The sequence below is a fragment of the Delphinapterus leucas genome, chromosome 4, assembly GCF_059928025.1.
Source record: "Delphinapterus leucas isolate spDelLeu-1000000601 "Yukka" chromosome 4, BTC_Dleu_Yukka2, whole genome shotgun sequence".
Classification (NCBI taxonomy): domain Eukaryota; kingdom Metazoa; phylum Chordata; class Mammalia; order Artiodactyla; family Monodontidae; genus Delphinapterus; species Delphinapterus leucas.
Window position 1 is genome coordinate 74,522,559 of NC_143132.1, and position 17,314 is coordinate 74,539,872.

The following is a 17,314-nucleotide window of genomic DNA, read 5'->3' on the forward strand; positions in this document are numbered from 1 at the left end:
ACTTTCCCTGGGTACTTGCCATTGAGTCACTCTTATATGGACAGCTTTGGAAAGTTTGCCTCCTGCCAGCAGATACCAGATTGAGAGACTAATAGCACATAAAATAGCCTGGAGCATTCTGGGATAAAAATGGCTCCAAGCTGACCTCTTATCCAGACTTCTATACTTCTACCCCCTCCAGCTCAGCCCAATCTCTTAGACCAGGTTTCAAATAGGCTGCTTCCAAAGAAGGGTATTACCAATACCAAAGGGTATTACCCTTGGGTTAAATAAATATTTTGTGTGATTTCTTTCACCTGGTCAATCAACTATTGGCTGAGATTGACCTAGAACCTTCTGGTTATTGTAACACTCTTCTGTCTCTACCCCCGAAGAAAGAATCATCTATTATCTCAACAGTACACACACACACACACACACAGATACTTTTACAGCATTTTGAAGCTTTGGTGAGATGCCTTAACTTATTTAAGCAAATTACACAAATAAAGTAAAAAAGCTCACATCTGTTTTGAGATTGGCTCTGGTAGCACTCGTGTTATTGGATATTATAAAAAGGAATTCCAGTTACAGCAACTACATTTATAAAAGCACAACTGGGGTGGGTGAAATTGGAGTAGTTCACTAGGTTAGATCAATATTCAATCCTGGCTGCACATTCACCTGGGAAGCTTTTGAAACATACCCATGCCAGGTCCACATGTCCGACCAATTAAATCAGAATCTCTGGGGGGTGAGCATCTGAGTATCTGTATTTTTAAAAGCTCCTCCAGAAGATTCTAATGTTCGGCTAGTGTCGAGAACCACAGTCAGGTACACGGAACCTGGGAATCAGGAACGCAGTGATTAATATTATGCCATGTTCAATAACAGAGTCTGAACTTTTAATTTAGGATAAATCTTCAGGTGTCAGATGCTAGATAGGACTTTAGAGAGAATGTCTCATTGTAGAGAGGGGGAACTGAGGCAGGGAGGCTTGTTGGATGGCAAGATAACATAGGCAACACTCGTTCTAGAAATCAGTACCTTTCACTGAATACCTCTGCCCCTAAAAGTTATATTGGAAATTAAAAGATCAGATACACCTTTTTGTTCCTAGCCATCCATTTACTTCGAAATACTTAAAACACCAGAAATGGTTTATGGTGGTGAAAAGAGCACAACTTTGCCACTCTCAGACCTCTGAGTGGCATGGACATAAAGGCCGCATCATTTATTAGCTTATCCTCTCTGAAGCTGTTTTCTCACCTGTAAAATAGGCATTAAGAATAATACAAATGAGGGAATTCCCTGGTGGCACCACGGTTAAGACTCTGCACTTCCATTGCAAGGGGCCTGGGTTCAATCCCTGGTCAGGGAAATAGATCCCACATGCATGCTGCAACTAAGAGTTTGCATGCCACAACTAAGGAGCCCACCAGCCACAACTAAGGAACCTACCAGCCGCAACTAAGACCTGGCGCAATGAAATAAAAAAAGATAAATATTTAAAAAAGAAGAGCTTTTTTTTTTAAAAAAAAAGAATAACACAAATTAGATAAGTCAAACATGTAGGATGTGCCATAATATACGCTCAGTAAATAAATAGTAATTATAATTATTAACTGCATTTAAAAAAAAAACTTGGGCTTTATGTAGAAATAGCGGCAGAGGGGATAAAAAGATGTCATGGTGTTTCTTTGCATGAAATATCTTAATCTTGCTAAGGTTGTTTTTGGTTTCCATTGATTGAAAACACAAATAAACCTCAACTGAAGCACTTCCTAGGAAGGAAGGAATGGATTTCCAATCTGTGTTTTCTTGTTTATGGTGGAAAATATGGCATCCAAGGAAAACACAGGTGGTTAACTGTTCAGTGCCTTCTATTTTTATCATATGCAGAGAGGGCTGTAAGCATACAAATGCAAATATTTTAAGTAACAGAAAATGAAGACTAACTTCTGAAGGTTAAAAGGCTTCAGGTTTCCTGTGGCAAACTGAGGTTTCTCTCTTTCAGCCATTTCTTGAAAAAGAGCTGCAGATCCCATACAGACTGAATTCCAAACCAATTATCAACAACAACAAAATCTCACAATTGGCATTTTCGAAGGACCATTTCTTTTCCTTTAGGGTCTTTTTGTTTTGTTTTGCATCCTTTTTGTTTTGCAAAAAAGAGTATCTACGTCGGGAGAGGCAAGCCACCTCGGCAGGTTGTGTGTCTGTGAAACGAAGATGGGAACCGAGACTCGGCAGGTCCCCGGAGAAGCTGGCCGCCCCCGCGTCCCCAGCCCCCGGCTGGGCTTGTGCGGACGTGTCTCGGGCGTGACCTCTGAGCAGCTGCGCCACCGGCTCAGCCTCGCGGCGGGAGAAACCCGAGCTCCTAACAAAACAGTTCCATCTTTGGCAAGTCCTCTGGTATTTAAGGCGCTGCCGGTGGGGAGAGAGGCCGCGTGCCTGAGAGGCTCTGGGAACTCGCAGGCTTTCGCCTCCCTGGTGTTACGTTTCTGAAGGCTCTGAGCATCTGCGGTGGAGCCTGCGGTGGAGGGCCGGGCGGGGGCGGGGGCGAACCCAGCCACGGGATCTTCCTGTGGCCCGAGGGTCTGGTTCACCGTCCTCCCTGGGGTGGGTCTCAGGACTTGATTTTTCTTTTTCTTCTTTTCTGCAGATGCTATGTGGTCATCGGGGGCTGAGAAGATTTAAACCCTTACAAGAGGAAATCTCCTTTCTAATATCATCCTCCCTCCCCCCAAGCTGATTCAAGTTGTCAATTTAGGAGCTGCCTCTACCTGCCTGAAGTACTGGAATGCAAAGTTGAAACTGACAAAAAATTAATGCATTCTTTCGGGGGAAGACGTTTTGTGGCCCCATAATAGTAGTTAACAGTTATTGAGTGCTTATTCTGCGCTAAGCACTTTAATGCAATAATTCATTCAATCCTCACAACAGTCCTATGAATCCTATGAAGTAGGAATTCTTATTATACCAGTTTTATAGGCAACGAAATGGGCACAGAGAGATTCAGTAACTTGCTCAGGGTCACACAGCTAGTAAATGGTAGGGCTGGGATTGAAACTTAGGCAGTCTTGCTCCAGAGCCTGTGCTTGTAACTACTGTGCTCACCAGATGAAAGATGCTGTGTTCTAGAATTCCTCTTCTAGCACGCCAGATCTCAACAAGGTGGAGAGACAAGCTCTGGGAAGTTTGGAAGTGAGATGTGACAAAATCAGGCTTTCTGAAATGTCCTGACTTAGAAAGAGCTGGGGCCTGTTGGGGAGGTGTATACAGCCCTCACCAGGAATTGTGTGCGTTCTGTTAGTTTTGGACATGTTGGTGGTGTGTTAACACTCACCCTGCCACTCTTGGGAAGGGTTCCCTGGCGTTTCAATTTATGGGGAAGGGGTAGGACAGGCAGTGACAAGAGGTGAGGACTGTAGTCAGTCGGCTACAAGTATTGGTGTGAAAAAAGGAGGGGTATAAGAGCGACACGCTGCCTGACAGCCCAGCCAGGACCTTACCTGAGAGGCAGGGGAAGGGCCTGATCTCACCTTCACTGCTCCAGGAAGTGTTCTGGGCCCTTGGAGGCCCCCTCCTCTGAAGCCCGGGTCTGGCAGGCCACTTTATTGATGGACAGAAGTTGTCAAGGAGTCAGAATTCATTTCCCCATCGAGGACATCCCCTTCCTGGTATGCACGTATAAGGAGTGGAATGAGGCATTAGAGGATGCTTTTGAGGAGAGGGCAGTGAAAAAGCCAAGGTTCTAGGATGGGTTGGGGGCTCATTTCTCTGCAGTGTGGAAGAGCTAGAAGCATTGTTTCCCTCACACACACACACACACACACACACAATACAGGAAGTTCACTTCCCACTGGTCTGAATGTCTCTCTAGATTAATCCTTACTCACAGATTCCACTACTTTTGTGGTAATGGTCTCTACAGTACCATTTAATACCAGTGAAAGTACGCACACATATACCTTCAGTTAGGCAGGAAAAGTCTTTCCCTATGGCCCCCTCTCCGGGTACCAGAGTGTGAGGGTCCTCACACACAGCAGGAGTACAGAAAGTGCCACCCCCTACCCACCTTTATAGGACAGTGATTAGGGCACAGAGCAGCCGTGGGTCTGTACCTGAGTCACCTGGACTGTATCTGGGTGTCACCAGGCCAACCCTCAGAGTAAGTATTCCTTTAGATGGGTAAACGATGTGGTGGGACATGCATACCTTTTGTGGGTTCCTTTATGGCTGTGCCACTTACTTGCTCTGTGATCTTGGGCAAGTTACTTAACTTGTCTGTGCTTTGGTTTTGTTGTCAGCAAAATGGTGCTAATAGTAATAATCATCTCAGAGGGTTGTTGTGAGGACTAAAATGGGCTAATAAATGTAAGATGCCTGGCGCATGGTAAGTTGCTTAATAAATATTAGCTTCTGCTTTTGCTACTATTACAGCTATTATTATTAGGCAACTCTAGGCTGCTTACTTTACCCCTCTGAATCTCATTGTTCTCATATGTAAAATGGGTGTAATACTATCTGTTCTATAGGATTGTTGTGAGAATTAGTGTTAATTACTGTTATGAAGTGTGCCGTTTCTTGTGTTTGCTTTAGCCTAGTTTATGTCCCAGGCGACGACTTTATTTTCAGATATGAGGAGGTTTCCTGTAAGAGCTTCAAAATACTGACCGTAGCCAGTGAGGGTGCTTGGACACTGCATAAGCTCAGCCACATCCCCTTCCCCAGCTGTAAAATGGTATAATAACCACCCCTAGGAATCTCAAGGACCTTAAGAGGAAAAAAGTAGACAATAATACACAAAGAAGCATGTTGAGCTCCTCTGAAGGGAAACGCACATAAATGGAAGGTGGGATTATAAAGTGGAGTAATCACTGGTTCCTCTCCCCCTCTTTTTTATTTACTTAGAAGAAAACTAGTAATTAGGAAGCATGGCCTTGTTAAAGCCACGGCCTGGGAAATTGTTCTCTTGGCACCTAAACAGGACTTGTGACACGGCAAGTTTTTGCAAAATGTGGGCAGCAGGGGACCTCCCCGCCCTCCCCACCCCGTCCCAGCGATAGGGCTGCAGATCGATGGTGAGGAATGTGCTGTCTGAGGGCCGTGGCCTGGGGGGCCTGACACAGAGCAGGCCAGGGGAGACTCCCTGGTCTCCTGTTCCTTGAGGAAGTCTCCCCCCAGGTCAGCAAGGAGGCTCCGCCCAGCTCAGGAGCCTTCGTCCCTGGAGCCTGAAGTCACCCTTCTGTGCCTGTTTCAGCTTGCTGCTGTCCTGGATCCAAGCTTTTCCACCCTTGCGCCCTCTTGGCACCACTGGGGTGACGGCAGGGCTCTGAAAGCTCCTCCCATCTGGGCTTTTTGCTCTAATTCGGTACCGAGAGGAAGAAATCTGCCTGCTCTCCTTAAGATGGGCCAGAGCGGAGTAGGTGCTTGAGGCCTCTGCTTGCCCCTCACTGTGTCTGACCTCCTGAAGCTGCCTCCAGCTGGGAAGACTCCCTCCTCTCCGTGAGCCCCAGTCTGCCCGTTGTTCTTCTGCATCCTGCTAAGGGACTGCCTCTCAGGAGGCCTCCCCCAGGCTTCCCGGGTGCCATTACCCTCTTCTTCCTCTTCTAGACTCTATTCGATATAGGGTGGTTTTTGCATCAGTCCTTGACTTCTCTCACCTTTGACTCTGAGCTGCTGGAAGGAAGGAAAGGGACAGAAATTGGAGAGGTAAAGTACACCCAGCCAGGTGCCACGGCCAGAATTATGCGCAGAATTGACTGAGTTGATTTCCCCTCACTTCATTGGCAAAGCAAGCGGACAGCTTTCTGCGAAACACAGGGATGAGCAAGTCTTTTAAAAATTATGAATGAGGGCTCCCCTGGTGGCACAGTGGTTGAGAGTCCGCCTGCCGATGCAGGGGACACGGGTTCGTGCCCCGGTCCGGGAAGATCCCACATGCCGCGGAGCGGCTAGGCCCGAGAGCCATGGCCGCTGAGCCTGTGCTCCGCAACGGGAGAGGCCACAACAGTGAGAGGCCCGCGTACCGCAAAAAATAAATAAATAAGTAAATAAATTATGAATGATTTTAAATATACAGAAAATATTATAGTAGGCACACATGTGTCCACCACGCAGGTTACGAGATAATAGTATTTTACCTTAAATATTTGCCTTAAATATCTTCTTTTCTTCTTATTTTTTAAAAAATATATACTTATTTATTTATGGCTGTGTTGGGTCTTTGTTGCTGCACGTGGGCTTTCTGTAGTTGCACGAGCGGGGGCTCCTCTTCGTTGAGGTGCGCGGGCTTCTCATTGCAGTGGCTTCTTTTGTTGCGGAGCACGGGCTCTAGGCACATGGGCTCAGTAGTTGTGGCTCGTGAGCTCTAGAGGGAGCATGGGCTCTAGGTGCACAGGCTCAGTAGTTGTGGCACATGGGCTTAGTAGTTGTGGCACATGGGCTTAGTTGCTCCATGGCATGTGGGATCTTCCCAGAACAGGGCTCGAACCCGTGTCTCCTGCATTGGCAGGCGGATTCTTAACCACTGCGCCACCAGGGAAGCCCTCTTTTCTTATTTTTTTTAAATAAAACTTTTAGATATGGAAGCAACCTAAGTGTCATCGACACATGAATGGATAAAGAAAATGTGGTATGTATATATACAATGGGCTATTACTCAGCCATAAAAAGAATGAAATACTGCCATTTGCAGTAACATGGATGGACCCAGAGATTATCATACTAAGTGAAGTAAGTCAGACACAGAAAGACAAATATTATATGATATCACTTTTATGTGGAATCTGAAAAATAGTACAAATGAACTTACAGAACAGAAACAGACTCACAGACAAAGAAAACAAACTTATAGTTACCAAATGGGAAGGGGTGGGGGAGGGATAAATTGGGAGTATAGGATTAACAGGTGCACAAAATATACAAAAATATACAAAGTAGATAAACAACAAGGATTTACTGTATAGCACAGGGAACTATATTCAGAATCTTGTAATCAACTATGATGGAAAAGAATCTTAAGAAGGAATATAGATACATATATATGTATAACCAAATCACTTTGCTGTACACAGAAACTAACACAATATTGTAAATCAATTATCCTTCAATTAAGAAACAAAGTCAAAAAAGAAATGAAATTTTAGGTACAGCTAAGGCTCTCCATCTCCACTGGGGTCCCATTTTCCGCTCCCTCCTTGGGGTCACCACTTCCCTTTCTCCTTCCATCAGGGGCCCTTTACCTGCATCCACGGATGGGATTTAGGAGATTGGTAAACTGCTGAATTGTATGTGAAATTGTATATGCACATCTTTTTCACACACATCACAGCTATTCAGGAAATCCTCTGGACTCAGTCTCGTGGTCTCCACTGCTACCACTGGTGCACAAGCACCATTATCTGTACTGGGATCAAGTGGTCCCTACGACAGTCACTGACATTGTAGAGTCTCAGCCGAATCCTGTTACCCCTTTGCTCAAATCACACTAATGGCTCCTGATTTAACTCAAAGTGAAAACCACAGTACTTGCAGCCCACAAGGCCCTATGTGATATACGTCCGCCCAGGCCCCTGCCTTTCTGACCTTGTCTCCCACCAAGGCTGCCTCCCTCTCCCTCTCTCCAGCCCAGCCACACTGCTCTTCTCATTTTTCCTCAGACTCACCAGCGTGGCCGTGCCCGGGGGCTGATCCCTCTGGCTACTACACTCTTTCTCCAGGTACCCACATGGTGAAACCTCTCACGTTCTTCCGTTCTTTGCTAACATTTCACTTCTCAATGAGGACAAACTGGCATACGCTATTTAAAAATATAATCACAGTGGTTAAGAATCCGCCTGCCAATGCAGGGGGCACGGGTTCGAGCCCCAGTCCGGGAAGATCCCACGTGCCGTGGAGCAACTAAGCCCGTGCACCACAATTACTGAGCCTGTGCTCTAGAGCCTGCGAGCCACAACTACTGAGCCCGTGCGCCACAACTACTGAAGCCCGCACGCCTAGAGCCTGTGCTCCACAACAAGAGAAGCCACAGCGATGAGAAGCCCATGCACCGCAACGAAGAGTAGCCCCTGCTCACCGCAACTAGAGAAAGCCCACGCAGCAACGAAGACCCAATGCAGCCAAAAATTTTTTTAAAAATTAAAAACACCCTGCATTCCCACCAATCTCTCTCTTATCCTGCTTGAATTTTTCTTTTTCTGTAGCACCTATTTCTAGCAAATTGTATGTTTGCTTATTTACTACATGTATTATTTCTTGCCTATCTCTTCTTGCTAGAATGTAAGCTCCATGAGAGTAGGAATTTTTGTCTATTTGTTTTTTCACTTATGTTTCTTTGGTCCCTGCAATAGTACCCGGCACATAGGTGCTCCATAAATATTTGTTGAATGATTAAATAAATAACTGAAAATGAGCATCTCTTGCTGGAAAGCCCAGAATTTTTCAACAGATTTTCAGAAGTGTCCGTGACACAAAAAAGGATAGGAACCATTGACAGAGTAAATCATCAAAAAGTTCGCTGGAAATTTTTTGCTTGCCAGGTAGCTTGTCTAATGAAGCAGAAGGTCACGAGAGGTTTTTCTCTTTCTCCAGGTTGTGTTTCCCTGGAGAGCTACTGCTAGCAGCTGCTGGGAACTCCTTCCCCAGGACTGGCAGTGAGGCTCCCTGGATCCAGCCCTGGCCTGACTGAGGTAGGGAGCCAGTGGGGCACTAATGGAGAGTGTGGGCAGGAAATCTGGCAGTGGGCCAGCTCCAGAAAAGCTGTAATTTTCTTTACTCCTGTGTCTGGGGGCGGAGGCCAAATGTAGCCACAGCCTCCTGAGCTTCCTTTGGGGAGCTAGGCAAGATGCCCAGACCAACAGGAGTTGCTTCCTGCCTTCCAGGCTCCAAGCCTAGGCAAGCAACTAGACCAGGAAATCTCGTAGGAGCCCCAACCAGGGAGATGAGACATAGGCATGTGATGCAGAGAAAGATAATAGGGGAGTGGGGGGAACCTGGAAAGCAAAAAGGTACCAAAGGCCATCTGGAGGTGATAGTGGGAGTGAATTGGAGGTGAGTCAGCCAGCTCTCAGGCAAGTTAAAAGACAAGTGGGTAATTGTGGGTGCAGTCGGCAGGTCACACACAGAAAATGAGGAACAAGTGGTTAATTGGGCCCACAAGCCCAGGATCCCGCCTGTAATTAGCAAATTGCAGGGCTTTGATACTTGCTTTGGTAACAACTTGTATAGTCAATCGCAGGGAGGAAAACTGCTCCCACAGCCCGGGAGGTGACCCCCTGTCTGTGCTCTCTGAACTGTTTTCTCACAAACACTTACAGGTAGCATACACATGAATATACCCCCAGCATTGGGAGGGAGGGGGTTTACACCTTTCTGCAGGCTGACAGCAGCCTGTGACACTTTCTTTTTGCCCCCTTTACCTCTTGCCTAAATTTTTGTCAGCTGAGGGCTGAGGCTGAGGTCTGGCTCCCGGGTGTGTGCTCCCACTGTTCACACACTGATTCCTAAGTTCCCTGAAGCCACAGCCCCTAATGCAGAGCTCCTCTAACCAGAGACATGACCTAGGAATGGCCTTGGGGAATTTCCATGCAAGTGCCATAGTAGGGGAGGGGAAAGACGAGGAATTCTGTTGCACTGTTGTTGAAATTTTGTCCGTGAGGATGGCCTATGCTGGTCCCTGATCAGAGATGGCCCTCCTAGACTTCAGATCTGTGTTTACCTCTGCAAGTTTCTGTGAAGTTCTAACTAAAGTGAAGAACAGAAGTATAGGAAAATTGCTTTGGGACTGTCATGGCAAAACCTTACCAGTTGCCGCAGAGGCAGAGAGATTGGTGAGCACAGGTGATGGAGCACTAAAAAAGTATCAGGAGACCTGGGTTTGAATTTGGACTCTCTACTGACTCTTCGTTGGATCTTGCCCAGTTACTTAAATACTTATATATCATCTCTGTCATGTATTGGCCAGTTTTTGTCAACTGATTTTCCCCTTGGTTATGGGTGAACATTTTCCTGCTTCTTTATATGTCCAGTGATTTTTTATTAGATGGTAGACATTGTGAAGCTACATGGTTAAGTATTTGGACTTTGCTGCCTTCTTTTAAAGAGTGTTAGACTTTGTTTTGGCTGGAAGTTAATTTACTCATGAAATAGTTTGATCCCTTTGAGTCCCGTCTTTGAGCTTTGCTATGCAGGGTCCAGAGTGACCTTCACTCCAGGAATAGTTCAGCCACTTTACTCAAGTGTGCCTCCTCAGAGCTCTCCATTGATTGCCCCAGGGGATCACCAAGGACTCTCCGCTTAGGTTGGTGCACAACCATTTCCGCATTTGTGAGAACTCTGGGTTATTCAGCTTAGTACTCTCTGGTCATTTCTTTTGCCTGGTCTTGTGGAGTTTCATTTTATACACACATGAACTAATTCTCGACAGACTCAAGAGGGTATCTCAGCAGACTTATGGTGTTCTTTTTCTGTGTATCTCCCCTCTGTTCTGGAACTGTGATCCTTAACTCCTAGCCACCTCAGCTTCCCCAATCTCTGTCTCCTCTGCTTAGCAAAGCTTCCAGACTGTGCTTGTGATTTCCAGATGGGAATTGCCTCCAATCGTAAACAGGGTTATTTTAAGGCTCACCTCATTGATCCCTTCTCTCAGGGATCACAGTTTTGCACTGCCTATTTCTCAATGTCTTAAAGCAGTTGTAATTCTGTCAAGCCTAGAGGCTGATGTCTTCTTGAGTTAATAAAGCATCAGTTTCCCCAAGTGTAATAACATAGCATAATACTATTTTCTTCAAAAGTTAGTTATAATAACTGAAATACATAATGATCGGAAATAATATAAAATGATGTAATAAGCAACACAACATAAAATAAGAACAGTTAATAAACACTAGTTCTAGTTTTACTTTCTGTTGACACCAATAGTATGAATGGATTTAGCATTTTCATGAAACTGTAGAATTTTAGAGCTGCTAGAGATTTACTTCCGAGACAATGAGTTGGTCCAAATGCCTCATTTTACAGATGAACAGACTGAGGCTTTGTGAGTGGGAAGTGATTTTCCCAAGACCTCATGGCCTGTGAGCAGAAGAATGAGACTGGCACTCAGGTGTCTTGGCTTCCAGTCTGTGAGGTATCCATTCATCCAGCTCACACTTAGTGAATATTTACTAAGTTCAGAACACTAAACTAACTGCCATGTTGCCTCTGTATCATGTTCTGGTTTGCAGAAATGTTTAAAAGTTGATTTTGGAATATTATAGTAGGTTCAATACATCAGCATATACTTTGGGGCTTCTCAGGAGTGAATCTGACTGGTATTAATTGGAACAGTCTCTGTTGTCTAAAGTGCAGAAATGAGAAATGCTTCTCGTATTCAGCTCCCATGGGATATTCCATTATAGTGCTTCAGACATGTGAACACGTCAGGTAAGTACTGTGGTTTTATGGCTCTTTCAGTCATGGTTATAGGGAAACTAAGGATTTACTCTGCATGCCGCTGTGCCAGGGAGTCAATGCAAAGATGGATAATAAAACTTTAAGGAAGGTGATCAGGAAGTTGCAAAATGAGCTGCGTGTAACGTGTCACGAGGCCTGGGTTCTAGGCCTAGTTTGTTACTTCTCTTCTCTGCGCCTAGATTTTCCTGACAGTAAAATGAGTGCAATAGACTGGATGACCTACAACATCCCCTGCAGCTTGGAGATCTTTACATCTGGAACTCTACATCGAGCTATCCCTACTGCGATGCACGGTGCAGCTGGGGAGCGGCGGTGGGTGGGAGCTGTGTGTGGAAGATGTGGGAAGGCATTCTAAACCCAAGGGGCAACATAAGGCAAGGAGACAAAGCAGGGATGTGGCTAACTTGGAATTTGTGATCTGATGCACGCTGGAACGTAGAGAAGAACGTGAAGACCCTTGAGGAAGCTTCTCGGCACCTGCATCCCCAGAGGTTTTGTGACCCCCTATTAAGAAACTCTGCATTAAAAGTTAAAAACTGTCACTTGAGTTGTCCGTTTAGCATCAGACATTACACACACAAGTGCAAATAATACAAAGATTAAAATAGTGAGGCAGGATTGAGCAGAAGAGATATATATATATATATATATATACTTCCCCCTTTAGATTACCACTGAAACAAAGACAGAAAATTTCAAAATATTATATAGAACTCCACTCTTCTCCCAGAACAATGCTCAGAGTTTTATAGACTCTGGTGTGCAAAACAGTGGTGAAAGGGGATAATGGTAGATGAGATGGGAAATGTTGATCAGGACGAGATCATAGAAAGCCTTGAACATCAGGCTTAAGACTTAGTAATTTATTCTGTAAGTTGTGGGGAATGATTGAAATTTTATGGGCAAAGGCTTATATGATCAGGTCTGTGTTTCAGCTTTCCTATTACAGTGTGGAGGATGGACTGGAGGGGGTTGAGACAGAAGGACTGGCCGGGAGGTTGGCACAATAGCCCAGGTGACAAAGGATGAAGGACAAAAGAATGAGGACCCTGACACAAAGAACAGTGTTCATAGAAGAACACTGAGGATGAAGCACACCTGGAGCCCGTCTGCTGACCGAGGTGGAGGTGAGGGAGGAGCCCACATTGCTTTCAAGTATTCCAGCCCATGGGATGGAGTGAGTGGCGATGTAGAGTCACCTCAGAGCCTGAGCAACAGTAGAAAGGGGTTTGGGAAAAAGACAAATCTGGGTGTTTATTTGATTCATTCTGAGTTTCTCCCATGGTGAAATAAGGATGAGTGCACCTATTCCTTGGATTTTTTGTAAGGACTGATGGATTAGTATATATGAAAGTACCTGGGATATGTAAGTCCATCCATCCATGTACTGATTAAATCTGTGTAAATATGGAGGGAAATAATTAGTTCAATTAAGACCATATCAAACATTTGAAATTCACTTTGAGTAAAGAGATCATGGCTGAGAAGGTCTCTGTAGGTTTGGACCATTCTACTCCCAGACACTAGGCTGGGCCACAGTTCAATGCCAGGAAGTTGTTTTTGGTAACAACAGGTTTCTTTCTTTCCCTTCCTTTCATAACCAACCTCCTACTGCAGTCTATTTCTAGGTCTCTAATTCTAATGTAGTAAACGACAAAAGAAAGAAAAGAAGAACACAAACATCAAATTGATCAGTGTATTTTCTTGGTGGCCTCCTCTGAGGACACACCTGTGCCAGGCACCCATCCACAGGTGTGTAACAAACTGTTACTTGGGCTTCCCTGGTGGCGCAGTGGCTGAGAGTCCGCCTGCCGATGCAGGGGACACGGGTTCGTGCCCCGGTCCGGGAAGATCCCACATGCCACGGAGCGGCTGGGTCCGTGAGCCATGGCCGCTGAGCCTGCGCATCTGGAGCCTGTGCTCCGCAATGGGAGAGGCCACAACAGTGAGAGGCCCGCGTACCGCAAAAAAAAAAAAGAAACTGTTACTTGGACTCTTCTCCGTGATTAGACAGTAACATCAGGATTGAAGAGCACAGGATGGCCTCACCTTGGGAGATGCAGACGCCTTGGAAGGTGACAGTGCCCCGTGGAGCCTAAGGTCAGCTGCAGATCTTCTATGTGATGAGCGGCACCAGGCACTATTTCTCAGGCTCCTGATACTTGCTCGATTTTCACACTGCTCAGATCCGCCAAACTCTCCTATGGTGGCCTCCTCCCTTTTTCTCAGTTCCCAGGGACCAGGGTCCTGAGCAGGTGAGAGCCTTCACTCTGCCCTTTAGTCGGGACTGCAGTGCTGTGTGCCAGCCACGCAAAGCGGAAGCAGGGAGCTCTGTCAGGAGAGCAGGGATTTTAGCCCTGCCAGATCCCTCCTTTCCCAGTTCCTTCCCGGCCCTAGGTCACAAATCCCCTGGCAAAACAGCTGCTGCTACAACCTCAGATTTAGAGAAAGCCTGCAGGCTCTGACTCCCCTTTTTGGCTTCCAACCCAAACTGGATGCTGTACTTTTACACACCCAACCATTGAGGGGTTGGGTCCAAGTCCTTTTCCTTTGAATCCGGGTATACTTGTGATCGCTTAGACAAGTAGTATGGCAGAAGTGACCCTTAGTGACTTCAAAGCTAGGTCATCAAAAGCCACATAGCTTCCACCTAGTTCGCTGGAGACTTAGCTCTCTGATCAACAGTCCCTGCTGAGCCCAGCCTTGCAGCCATGTCCACCCATGAGCCTGACACGTGCGTGAAGCCATCACAGACCCTTCAGACCAGACCAGCCCACCTGCCAGCTGAGTACCTCCGAGAACCATAGTTGGTGCCACGTGGAACGGAATTGCTCAGCCAAGCCTGGCCTGACTTCCTGACCCACAAAAACTATGAGATATAATAAAATGGTTGTTTTAATCTACCAGATTTGGGGATGGTTTGATGTGCAGCCATAGATGACTAGAACACTAGACATAAACAGAAGAAACTTTGCTGACGGCTTTTAATAAATTTAGGCTGATTTCATGTGATTTGCCCCGTCCATCTGCTCCTGACCATGATAATTCCATTTTGCTTAAAACTTGGATCAAGTTACCTCTTAACGGAGCCAAAACTTCACCTGGGTTCACGGACAGCTCCCTGAGCCACAGCAAAGGTTTCAAGCTCTCCGACTCTGGTTTGGTTGTCACTAAACATCCACGCCGCTCACTCGAACACAGCCCTGCATGATGCCTTCGTCCAAAAGATTTGCAGAAACTGTCGCATATAGGAAGTGTGGCAGCACAAGCCATCTTCTGTGGATCCAGAGAAACAACGCGGAGACAACTTTTTCTCAGCATCTTCACGTACAGAAAGGGTATCTTCCCATTTCTTGGCTTGTACCTGCCTTCAAATACAGAGTACAGGATTTCCACGTGGCGATTTTTCTCCCCAGTTACCATCATTCCTGTCCTTACAGCCCAGAGACCTCTTTTGCAACCTTGATTTGAGGAAAGTTCCTGGTTTCCTGAGTGCGGTGAGTGTGGGTAGGGGTGGGCTGTGTCCCTGTGGTCAAGTGACATGCTTATGTGTGCCCTTCTTATTTTGTTTTTTATTATTATTTTTTGCGGTACGCGGGCCTCTCACTGCTGTGGCCTCTCCCGTTGCGGAGCACAGGCTCCGGACGTGCAGGCTCAGCGGCCGTGGCTCATGGGTCCAGCCGCTCCGCGGCATGTGGGATCTTCCCGGACCGGGGCACGAACCCGTGTCCCCTGCATCGGCAGGCGGACCCCCAACCACTGCGCCACCAGGGAAGCCCGTGTGTGCCCTTCTTGAAGTATGCCAGCAGGACAGGTGTGGACTTGGAGTCAGCAGGATGTGGGTTCAGACCTGAGCTCTACCACATGCAAGCTATGTGACCCTAGACAAGTTACTTAATCTCTTGCAGTCTTAGTTTTCTCATTAGTCGAAAGGATAGTTTTCACCGGTTTCACAGGAAATATGAGGCTGTCTTAGTTTGGGTTTGGCCAGCAGCAGATCCTGAGACAAGGACGTGAGTGCAAATGGTGTATTTAAAAGGTGGAGGGAGCACAGGCAGAGGTGTGGGCAGTGGTGTAGGGAAAGGAAGGAAACCAGTTAGGGGTTCATTAGCAAGCCAGTTACCACTGTGGGCAGCCGCAGCTTGATCCCAACAGAGGCATTCTTGAAAAAGGGTAAAACACATGCCCTGAAAATTATTCTCCCCATGGGGTGAGGGAGCTGGGATATTTAAACACTGACCCCTCCCAGTCTATTGGCTGAAGGCTCTTCCCCAGAGGGGGTTAATTTCCCAGAGAGCTGGACTGCTCCCTTCTGGAAAAAGCCCTCAGACCCAGAGACACGGATCCTGGAAGCTGGATGTGTCCTGGAGCATACTGAAAGGATGAGGTTGGAGGGTCACAGGCGGCGCTGTAATAGCATCGGTTAGAGAGGACTGAATGAGATGTATGTAAAAAGCTGGGCTACGGCAGGCACCTAACACATGCCAGCTCATGTCTCTTCTTCCCTTTCTTCATCTCTCTCCTCGGCCCACAGTGACCTCTGCCTTCTCTTGTCCTTATTGAACACCCAGGTCATTTGGTACTTGATATGTAGTGTTTTACCCACTGATAGCTTGTCCTTCAGATAAATAGTAAATGCATCAAGGGTCAGCTCCTTCCATTTCTTACACTTTGTTGCATCTCCCATAGTACCCAGCTTAGCAAGAAATATACGGTAGATGCTAAGTAGTAAATACTAGTCAGGCATCAGGGGCAAACCACCTTGGTTGATAATGGGAAGGGCTTGTACAGGTCTGGTGGAGTAACCACCAGTGAGTTAAAAGTGAGTGTACACTTGTGAGTTAATGTACAAGTGTACAGTGTACAAGTGAGTTAATGTATATAAAGCACTGTAGTAATGCCGGGGAGAATTCATTATCCAGTTGATCGTTCCTTTTTTATTTGTGGTAGCCTCGATCATGAGGTTAAAGACAGCAATAATACTTGGAGGAGACAATGACTCTCAAAGTAAAGAAGAAAGAATATATTCTGGGAAAACAGTTTTCTAGTTCCCTTTTACTTTCCCCAATTATTGGGAAACAAACAAATCCCCTGTTACCGTCCTCTTGTTTTGTGTGACACAATATTTAGACATTGGTGTTGGCTGTGCAGTGTGTAGGTTATGGGAACAATGGACAATTTACTGCAGGCACTCTGTAATGATTTTTATGATTAGTTCTCATGATAAGTCTATGAAGGAGATTTTATTTCCATTTTATAGATGAGGAAATTAAAGTACAGAGAGATTTAGGCAACCTGCCCCAGGTCACACAGTTATTAAGTGGCAGAGCCAGGATTTAACCAGCTTGTCAGGACCTCCCTGGTGGTGCAGTGGATAAGACTCCATGCTCCCAATGCAGGGGGCCTGGGTTCTATCCCTGGTCAGGGAATTAGATTCCACATGCATGCCACAGCTAGGAGTTCATGTGCCGCAACTAAGGAGCCCTGGAGCTGCCACTAAGGAGCCCTGGAGCTGCAACTAAGGAGCCCACGTGCTGCAGCTAAGACCCAGCACAACCAAATAAATAAATAAATATTTGAAAACCCCCCAAAAAGCCCAGCATGTCTGCTCCAGTGGCCATAATAACAAATGCACATACCACTTTGTTCTAAATTAACTGTGGAGAAGCAGAGTGTTTGTGTCCTGAATCATTTTCCCTTCCAGAACCAGGGTTCAATAATGCAAATGCTTGTATATGGTCATTTGGAAATTGGTACTGATGAATCTAATATTCCTTTCTGCATGCTTTCTCCTCTATTGTTAATACGTCCATTGTGATCAGAAGTTCACCAACGAGCTTAGGTGGATAGAGAGTGATTGCCCAGTGTCTTGTTT

General features: G+C 46.1%; 1 long non-coding RNA gene across 1 annotated transcript; it reads left to right on the forward strand.

Annotated features, from left to right (window-relative positions):
* The first annotated feature begins 1,092 nt into the window (after nt 1-1,092).
* LOC149749358 (uncharacterized) lies at nt 1,093-13,388 on the forward strand. The gene is made up of 3 exons (XR_016393021.1): nt 1,093-5,490; nt 8,578-8,675; nt 11,619-13,388. It is a non-coding gene; the product is annotated as an uncharacterized LOC149749358 (long non-coding RNA).
* Nucleotides 13,389-17,314: the final 3,926 nt, after the last annotated feature.